The sequence below is a fragment of the Notamacropus eugenii genome, chromosome 1 (genome assembly GCF_028372415.1).
Source record: "Notamacropus eugenii isolate mMacEug1 chromosome 1, mMacEug1.pri_v2, whole genome shotgun sequence".
Taxonomy (NCBI): Eukaryota; Metazoa; Chordata; class Mammalia; order Diprotodontia; family Macropodidae; genus Notamacropus; species Notamacropus eugenii.
The window spans coordinates 17,411,530-17,421,237 of NC_092872.1; positions in this window are offsets into that span (position 1 = coordinate 17,411,530).

Below are 9,708 nucleotides of genomic sequence, written 5' to 3' on the forward strand. Positions count from 1 at the left end.
GAAAGAGAGAGAGAGGGAGGGAGAGAGAATTGTTTTACAATTACCTACAACTAACTAATTTTTTTTTTAGAAAGGTATAGGTGGAGAGTTAGGTAGCCTTGGACTTTGTCCCATTTTCCCATACCCTTCACCTTTATTATTTAAAAATTATTCTTCAAATATTTGGAAAGTTTTTCTCTGGTAGAGGGATTGAATGTGTTGAGAAAGACAAGGTTCCTAGGTCTTAAAAATCAATTTATTAATTAGGCTAAACAAAAATCAATAAATTGATGGTCAGGGTCCCTTTTAGTAAGTAAGGAGGCCAAAGGAGACTCTGACAGACCTTAAATCACATAAGTGTCTTCTGACATAGAATTCCCTCGACAAGTAAAACTCAAACCTCATTAGTAGACATTCAATGAGAAGGTAAGATAAAAGTCTTCAGTTCCTCTTACTGAGAACATGGTTTGATCATAACACCCAGAAACCTCAAGGGATCTCAGCAGGGAAGCCATTTCCATCAGGACCTCTCTAGCTCCTGTTTTCTCTCATGAGCTAAGGGTCACCTTAAACTCTGGAACATGTGACTTAGAGGCTAGGAACAATCTTATTACTCAGTTATACCCTTTAGAGACTGACTGACCTCTTAAAGAAGGGCTCTTAACAAAAATAGGAGGAACAAGATGGATCACAAATTAATAACTAATTTTAATATAATAGTATGTATTAATTTCTCTCAGATATACCCTGTGTTCCTCCACACTATAGACCAAAAACTAAAGAACATAATTTACAAAGAGGTAAATTTCTGAACAATATGGAAAACATTTTCAGATAAAGAGAGTTCTTTGAAAATGGAATGGATTTTCTGATTGAGTAATAAACTACCTGGGCAGTGAGGTGGTATACTGGATTGAGTTCTAAGCCTAAAATCAGGAAGATTTATCTTTCTCAGTTCAAGTCTGACCTCAGACACATACTGACTGGGTGACCCTGGAACATCACTTAAACCTTTTTGCCTCAGTTTCCTCCTCTGAAAAATGAGCTGGAGAAGGCAATGGCAAACTATTCTCATATCTGTACAAAGAAAATCCCAAATGGAGGCACCAAGAGTCAGATATGACAAGAAACAACTAAACAACAACAAAGTGAAATCCCTGATGTCATATGTGTGCAAACAGAGGCAAGAATACTATAGAGAGGATCCATTCATCAGTGATGGAGTTAAAGCAGATTGACTCTCTGGTTCCTTCTAATTCTGTAAGAGTCTATGATTCTAAATCCATAGCTTCTGTTAATTGAGCATGGAATTGGTTCCTCTGTTCCTTTGGCATTCCCTTAATCTTCACCTTTAATTTACTTTCCTTGGTAATAGACTTCTTGCCTTCCATAAGGAATTCATGCCACAAATTCTAGTAGAAATTTGCAACATACTGCATATGAACCAGAAAAGGGCGTGGGATATTCTTATGTAGCACAACCTCTGGAGCTGTGTTGTCCAATTCGAAATTCAAAGTCCAGGATCCCTAGGGGGTAGTTCATTACTTTTTCTCACGATTCCATGGGTAATGCTGAGAGGTTGAGTTTCTAATATTGTAGGTCATAAATACCCAGTGCTGTACTTCCTATTAACATTCAGTCAGTGGAATGAATTAACATTTTAACACAATATAGATTTACTAAGATGACACAGGAAGAACAGTAGTTAGTAAAAATATATTTTTTTCCACAGAAGCCTGAAGCACAATCTCCAGCCAATGTACAGAGTCTCTGTGTGGAATGTGGGTACCATCTTAAATTCCAAAGGCAATGAGACAAACAAATGAGATTATACATATGGCAAAAGGATAACACACCTCCTTATGAGGGGGAGTCGTTTTCTCCTTCACAAATCTCCCTTCAGTGTATCTCTCTGTGGGGCTCCATGAATTGGTTCCTTTATAGAGTTAATAGCTGACACATCTCTTCAATAAAAATTCACATTCCCTAAAGATATCTTTTTTATATTCATTTTATTCATTTTTAATGTTCTACAATCACTACCATAAAACTTAGATTTTTCCCTCTACCTACCCTCCATCACCCTCCTCCCTCCCTAAGAGGGCATACAACTCTATATAGGATATACACACACATTCCTATAGAATATATTTTCTTTATAGTCATACTGTGTATAAGAACTAAAATAAATGGGAGAAATCATATAACAAACCAAAATATAATACACACACACACACACACACACACACACACACACACACAAATGTTCTGCTACATTTTGCTATTGAATTCCATAGTTCTTTCTCTGAATGTGGAAGGCATTTTGCCTCAGAAGACCATTGGGAATTTTTTTTTATTATGTTCTTTCATTGCTATGACAATCCAGGACTACTAAAAAACCTCTCACACACTATGGTCGTTGCTGTGCACAGAGTTCTCCTGGTTCTGCTCCTTTCATTCAGCATCAGATCATATAAGTCTTTCCAGGCCTTTCTGAAATCTTCTTGTTCATCATTTCTTATGGCACAATAGTATTCCATTATGATCATACACCATAATTTATCCAGCCATCCCCATTGATGGGCATCCCCTTGATTTCCAGTTTTTGACAACTACAAAGAGTTCTGCTAAAATTTTTTTAAACATGTAGGACCCTTTCCTATTTTTATGATCTCTTGGGGATACAGTCCTAGCAATGATATTGCTGGGTCAAAGGGTATGTACATTTTTGCATCCCTTTGGGCATAGTTCTAAACTGCTCTCCAGAATGGTTGGAGGAGCTCAGAGCTCCACCAACAATGAGTTAGTGTTCCAACTCTCCAACATCATCTCCAACATTTGTTATTTTCCTGTTCTGACATGTTTGCCAATCTCATAGGTGTCATGTGGTATCTCAGAGTTGTTTTGATTTACATCTCTCTAATCAAAAGTGATTTAGAACATTTTTCATATGATTATAGGTATCTTTAATATCTTCCTCTGAAAATTGCCTCTTCATACCCTTTGACCATTTATCAATTGGGGAAAGACTTGCATTGTTGTACATTTGACCTGGTTCTCTATATATTCTAGAAATGAGGCGTTTATCCCCAAGATTAGCTGTAAAAATTCTTTCACAATATACTACATCCCTCCGAATTTTGGTTGCACTGAGTTTGATTGTGCAAAAACTTTTCAGTTTAATGTAATAAAAATTATCCATCTTGTACTTAATAATGCTTTCTATCTCTTCTTTAGTCAAAAATTCTTCCCTTCTCCATAAATCTGATACAGACGCTATTCCTTGCTCCTCCAGTTTGTCCTTGGTATCAATATTTATACCTAGATCGTGTACCCATTTGGACTTTATTCTTGTGTAAGGTGTCAGGCATGGGTCTATGACTAGTTTCTGCTACACTGTTATCCAGTTTTCCCAATAATTTTTGTCAAACAGTGAGTTCTTATTCCAGAAGCTGGGGTCCTTGGATTTATCAAACAGGAGATTGCTATATTCATTGCCTACTGTGTCCTGAGTACCTATCTTATTCCACTTATCTACCCTTCTGTTTCTCAGCCATTACCAAGTGGTTTTGATAATTGCTGTTTTATAATACAATTTGAGATCCGGTAGCACTAAGTCACCTTCCCTAGCATTTCTTTTCATTAGTCCCTTTGATATTCTGGACCCTTTGTTCTTCCATATGAATTCTGATATTATTTTATCCAGCTAGAGAACATAATTATCTGATAGTTTAATTGGTATGTCAGTTTTATTATACTGGCTCGGTCTACCCATAAGCAACTGATGTTTTTCTACTTACTTAGATCTGACTTTATTTGTGCAAAAAATGTCTTGCAGTTGTGTTAGTATAGTTCCTGGGTTTGTTTTGGCAGGTAAACTCCCAAATACTTTATAGTGTCTACCCTAGCTTTAAATGGAATTTCTATCTCTTGCTGTTGGACTTTGTTACTAATATATAGGAATGCAGAAGATTTGTGCAGGTTTATTTTCTAACCTGCAACTTTGCCAAAGTTTGTTATTATTTCAAGTAGCTTTTTACTTGAATCTCTGGGATTCTCTAAATATATCGTCATATTATCTGCAAAGAGTGATAACTTAGTTTCTTATTGGCATATTCTTATTGCTTCAATTTCTTTATCTTGTCTAATTGCTACAGCTATCATTTCTAGTACCATATTGAATAATAGTGATGATAATTGACATTCTTGTTTCACCCCTGATCTTACTGGAAAAGCATCTAGCTTATCTCCATTGCATATAATGCTTGCTGAAGGTTTTAGATAGATACTGCTCATTATTTTATGGAAAGTTGCCTTTATTCCTATGTTCTCCAGCATTTTGAATCAGAATGGGTGTTGTATTTTGTCGAAAGTTTTTTCTGCATGCGATTTCTGTTAGTTTGTTGTTGATATGATGGATAATAGTAACAGTTTTCCTAACATTGAACCAGACCTGCATTTCTGGTATGTATCCTACCTGATCACAATGTATTATTCTCATGATAAGATGCTGTATTCGTTTTGCTAAAATCTTATTTAAAATTTTTGCATCTATATTCATCAGAGAAATTGGTCTATTATTTTCTTTCTCTATTTTGTCTCTTCCTAGTTTAGGTATCAAAACCATATCTCCATCATAAAAAGAATTTGGGAGGACTCCTTCCACAATTTTCAAAAATAGCCTATATAGTATTGGAATTAACTGTTCTTTAAATGTCTGATACAATTCACTTGTAAATCCATCTGGCTCTGGAGATTTTTTTTCTAGGGAGTTCATTGATGGCTTATTCAATTTCTTTTTGTGAGATGGGGTTGGTTAACTATTTAGCTTTCTCTTCTGTCAATCTGGGCAATTTGTATTTTTTAAAATACTCATGCATTTCATTTAAACTGTCGAATTTATGGGCATAAAGTTGGGCAAAATAATTTCTAATTATTGTTTTAATTTCTTCCTCATTGGAGGTGAGTTCACTCCTTTCATTTTTGTTATTAGTAATTTGATTTTATTCTTTCTTTTTTAAATCAAATTGACCAAAGGTTTATCAATTTTATTAGTTTTTTCATAAAACCAACTATCAGTTTTATTTATTAATGCAATAGTTTTCTTAATTTCAATTTCATTAATCTCTCCTTTGGTTTTCAGCATTTCTAATTTGGTATTCACTTGGAAATTTTCAATTTGTTCTTTTTCTAGTTTTTTCAGCTCCCTGCCCAAGTCATTGATCTCCTCTTTCTCTATTTTATTTATGTAGGCATTCAAGATATAAAACCTCCCCTAAGAGCTGCTAATGGAGTATCCTATAAGATTTGGTAGGTTGTCTCATTATTGTGATTCTCTAAAATGAAGTTGTTGATTGTTTCTATGATTGCTTCTTTAACCCACTCCTTTCTGATTAGATTATTTAGTTTCCAGTTGATTTTTGGTTTATCTTTCCATGGCCTTTTATTACATATAATTTTATTGCATTATGATCCAAGAAATATGCATTGATTATCGCTGCCTTTCTGCACTGGATTGTGAGATTTTTATGTCCTAGTACATGGTCAATTTTTGTAAATGTTCCATGTACTGCTGAGAAAAAAGTATATTCCTTTCTATTCCTATTCAATTTTCTCCAAAGATCTATCATATCTACCTTATCCAGAGTTTTACTAACCTCCTTAACCTCTTTCTTGTTTATTTTGAGGTTACATTTATCAACTTCAGAGAGGGGGAGGTTGAGGCCCCCACTAGTATAGTTTTACTGTCAATTTCTTCCTTCAACTCTCCCAAACTCTCCTCTAAGAATTTGAATGCTATACCACTTGGAGCACACGTGTTTAGTAATGATATTGCTTCATTGTCTATGGTGCCTTTTAGCAGGATATAGTTTCCTTCCTTAAATCTTTTGAGTAGATCTGCTTCTGCTTTTGCTTTGTCTGAGATCAGGATTGCTACTCCTGCTTTTCTTATATCAGCTGAAGCAGAATATATTCTGCTCCAGCCTTTGCCCTTTACCCTGTGTGTATCTCCCTGTTTCAAATGTGTTTCTTCTAAACATCATATTGTTGGATTATGGCTTTTAATCCATTCTGCTATCCGTCTCAGTTTTATGGGAGAGTTCATTCCATTCACATTCACAATTATAATTACCTTCTGTGTATTTCCTTACATCCTCTTTCCCATCGTTTGTGCTTTTAGCTCTCCCGTCTCCCTTCCCCTCCTCAATAATTTTCACTTTTCACCACCACCTCCTGCAGCCTTCCCTTCCTTCTTTTAGCTCCCCTCCCTTTTACTCCCCTTTACCCTTACTGCTTCTTCCCTCCCTTTTAGCTTCCCCTCCCTTTTCTTCCCCCTTCCCCTCCTACTGCTTACAGAGCTACTTAGAATTATATGCTTAAGTTTATTGTTCCCTCCTTGAACCAAATCAGATGAGAGTACCTCTCAAACAATGCTCATCACCCTCCCCTCTTTCCCTCTACTATAATTTTGTACTTCTTCCTGCTATGCAATTTACCATTTTCTGCTTCCTCATCTTTACAACTCCTGTTACAATCCCTTCACATGCTTTAGTCATATTTTTAACATGACATCACTTACTTTATACCCATTCCCTCTATGTATATCCCTTTTACATTTCATAATAGATGTACAGTTCTCAAGATTGAGAGGTATCATCTTCCCTTATAGAGAGGGAAACAGTTTGCCCAAATTGAGTAAAACGTTTTTCGTTTTGTTTTGTTTTTTCCCTCCTGTTTACCTTTTTATGCCTCTCTTGAGACCTGCGTTTAAAGATCAAATTTTCTGCTAAGTTCTGGCGTTTTTGTCAGGAAGGTCTGGAAATCCCTTACTTCATTGAATGACCATCTCCTTGCCTGAAATGTTATGCTGAACTTTGCTGGGTAGTTGATCCTTGGTTGTAGTCCTAGCTCCTTTGCCTTATAGAATATCACATTTCAATCCCTTCAGTCTTTTTACATAGAAGCTGCAAGGTCCTGTGTCATCCTGACTGTAGCTCCTCAATATTTGAATGGTCTCTATCTGACTGCCTGTAGCATTTTCTCCTTCTCTTGATAGTTCTGGAATTTGGCAACCATATTTCGTGGAGTTCTGAGTTTGGGATTCCTTTTGGGTGGTGAATGGTGGATTCTTTCGATGATGATTTTGCCTTCTAGATCTAGCACTTCTGGGCAGTTTTCCTTGATGATTTCCTGGAAAATATTTTCCAGACTCTTTTTTCATCGTGGCTTTCTGGCAAGCCAACTATTCTTAAATTTTCTCTCCTAGATCTATTTTCCAGGTCAATTACTTTTCCAATTAGATATTTTACATTTTCTTCTATCTTTTCATTCTTTAGATTTTGCTTGACTGATTCTTGTTGTCTAATAGAGTCATTAGTTTCTACTTACCCAATTCTAATTTTTATCAAGTTGCTTCCTTCAGTTAACTTTTGAATCTCCTTTTCCATTTGTCCAATTTTCCCGGTTAGGTTTTGTGCTTCCTTTTCCATCTGTCTAATTATTCCTTTTAAGAAGTTATTTTCTCCAGTTAATTTTTGTACTTCCTTTTCCATTTGTTCAATTTTCCTTTTCAAAGAGATGTTCTCATCAATGAATTCTTTTTTTATAGTTTTAAAATCATTGGCCAGTTTCTCTTCTATTTCCTTCTTCAGCTGTTCCCGGAGAACTCTTTGTGCATGCAAGCAGTTCATGGTCCTTTCTGAAGTTTCAGCTGGAAGTATGGTCTCACTACTGACCTCTCTGGTATTTGTGTTTTGGTCTTTGTCCCCATAGAAAGATTTTATGGTTTTTTCACAGTTGTTTTGCCTTTTCTTGTTCACGATGGTGATTGTGTGTGTTGTGGCTTCTGTTTCTTTCAGTTAGAATCTGTAGAACTTGGTGTTGAGTTGACTTGTGTGAAAAATGTAAGAGCAAGTGTCTTTTCATGTTTTTGTTTTGTGTTTCCCTGATCAGCCCTGGGGTTAGCTTGTTAAGTGTGGGGGAGGGGTGTTCTGGTCATGGGAGATCTCCTCAGCTGAACTAAGGCAAAGGCAAGCTCAGGAGATGGTGATCCCAGCTGCCCTATTGTCTTCCCATTTCCCCAGGAGTGCTGAGGCATGCCCAGATCCTAACGCAAGTTTCCACCCCTTCTGGAGCTCCTCTCCTACCACTGAGGTTGACTTGGGTCCTAGTGTGAGTTTCTACCACCCTGGTGCCCTTCTCCTTCTTATTCACCTCCGATGCAGTAGGATTAATCCCCCCTAGCTATTTTCCTAGCCTCAGGTGCTATGAGACTATTTGCCCCTTCTGCTGTTCCCAATGATTCAGGATTTTTCTGGGGAAATATTTTATGGTTCTTTTGAGGTCATCAGCAGGGGAGGAGAGAGCATTCGCTGATCACTCCACCATCCTGGCTCCTGGAAGTTCAAGTAGGTGACTTACCAATGTTTAATTTGTGGGCTGAAAGTGTCAGGAGCTGCTGTGACTGATATCTGGAGCTCAGCAGCTGTCATTCGCTCAGTTCTGTTGGTCTCTCACCCTGGGCTGCCACTCTGCTGGTTCTGCCTGCTGCTGTCTCAGGTCTCTCCCAGGCCCTCTCACTTGGCTGTGCTGGACAAGATGCCCTGTGCACTGTGGGCTCACCTCTGTGGAACATATCCTTCCCTTCGACCTTCCAGTCTGTCCTGGACTGTGAAGCTGCCACGGTCAGTCTCCTAGGATTCTTCACCTCCAAAATTTGGTCAGATTCCCTCTTTAGAGGTATGTGAAGGAGTTTGTCTAAAAGCTTATATGAGTCCTTGCTCTTGCTCCGCCATCTTGGCTCTGCCCCCCACCCCCACCCCAAGATATCTTTTTGAGAGCAACTATCACTCATAGTATTTTTTGCCTTTTACTTTTCTACTCTTCACATGTAAATCTGGTATTTGCTACTGATATAATGATTCTAATGATCTTGTCAATGGGAGAGAGAAGACAGAAAAGGATGTTTCTCTTATCTTCTGCCACCTTTTCCAAGAACAATTCCCTTTCAGATTGGCACATGATTCTAATGCTTAAACTGGAATCCTCCAAATTGGAACTCTAGATAGATTCTCTGCTTGATTGGTTGACTCTGAGTTAGCTTATTGTGTTTATATGTAGACTTGGGACTTCACATTATAAACCAGGAACAAGATGTCTGTTTGTGTCATTTGTTCTATATCCTATAGTCAAAACTTGTGCCATTCTTTTAAATTGATAAAGTGATTATTTATTTAGTTCAGAGTTTTGATTGCTAGGCTGTGCAACGTTTAGTACCTTATCAAACCCAGAGTTACTGGATCCCACGGAGGAAAATATCAAGTGCTCAGTCCCATATTCCCAAATGTCAGTTGGTCCATGTTGCTCTGCAAGTACAAAGCCAAATATGATTGGTTTCCTACCCAAATGATGAAGGAATGATTTCAAGTCAATTCAAACTATTTAATTTCTATGGAGAGAGCAATATGTGTCTGACTTACTCCTGAGATTGAAAGTTTGATATTATTTGTATTTTTGGTGAGGGAGGGTTGGGTGAGTAAGATCTAAAGACAAATATTTTTAAATATTAATCAGTATCCTTTGAAACCTTTTAATCACATAACTGTTTTGTAAGGTGATTATGATGTTCCTATTTAAATTTGAGACAGCATTTGACCTATGCCATGTTCAATTTTCTAAAATGCTTTAAAAGATCTCATGGCACAAGGTCCAGAAAAGCACAAGAACTGA